Here is a 558-nt window from a genome sequence, read left to right as displayed (position 1 = left end):
TCTTCCACAAATGAGACCTCATGTATCCCATAAGTCTTTACTTTTACTACTCTCCTTTTACCTATAATAGTCATTTTCATACTGTGCCTCTTGAACCAGCAGTATCAGCATCACCTAGAAACTTATTAGAAAATGCAATTTTGCAAGTCCCACCCCAAACCTACTAAGCCAGAAACTCTGAGATGGAGCCCAGCAATGTGTGCTTTGTAAGCTCTCTGGAGTTTATGGGGCACATTAAAAGTGAAGAACACTGACCTATAGGAACTCCAACAAAAATGGACTTACTTGCCATTGACACAAAATGCTCCATTATTGTCTCTGACTCATGCTATTTTCATGAATAGACCACTTTATTCATTAAAAAAGCACTTTATAGAAAATGTTTCCATAGCCAATAGATTGTTAATAACTGATGATTCATGCCAATTGCTTTGCTAAAAGTTATCTATTTTTACACTGACACAATCATTGAATATTCCTAAAAGAATTAAATGTGTTAATTTAATTAACACATTTCCCAAAAATGTATCCTAGCAAAATCTACGTGACATTACTTAT

Source organism: Orycteropus afer, unplaced genomic scaffold (genome assembly GCF_000298275.1).
Source record: "Orycteropus afer afer isolate SDZICR_OR568_19922 unplaced genomic scaffold, OryAfe1.0 scaffold00033, whole genome shotgun sequence".
Taxonomy (NCBI): domain Eukaryota; kingdom Metazoa; phylum Chordata; class Mammalia; order Tubulidentata; family Orycteropodidae; genus Orycteropus; species Orycteropus afer.
This window is presented reverse-complemented; position numbering follows the sequence as displayed.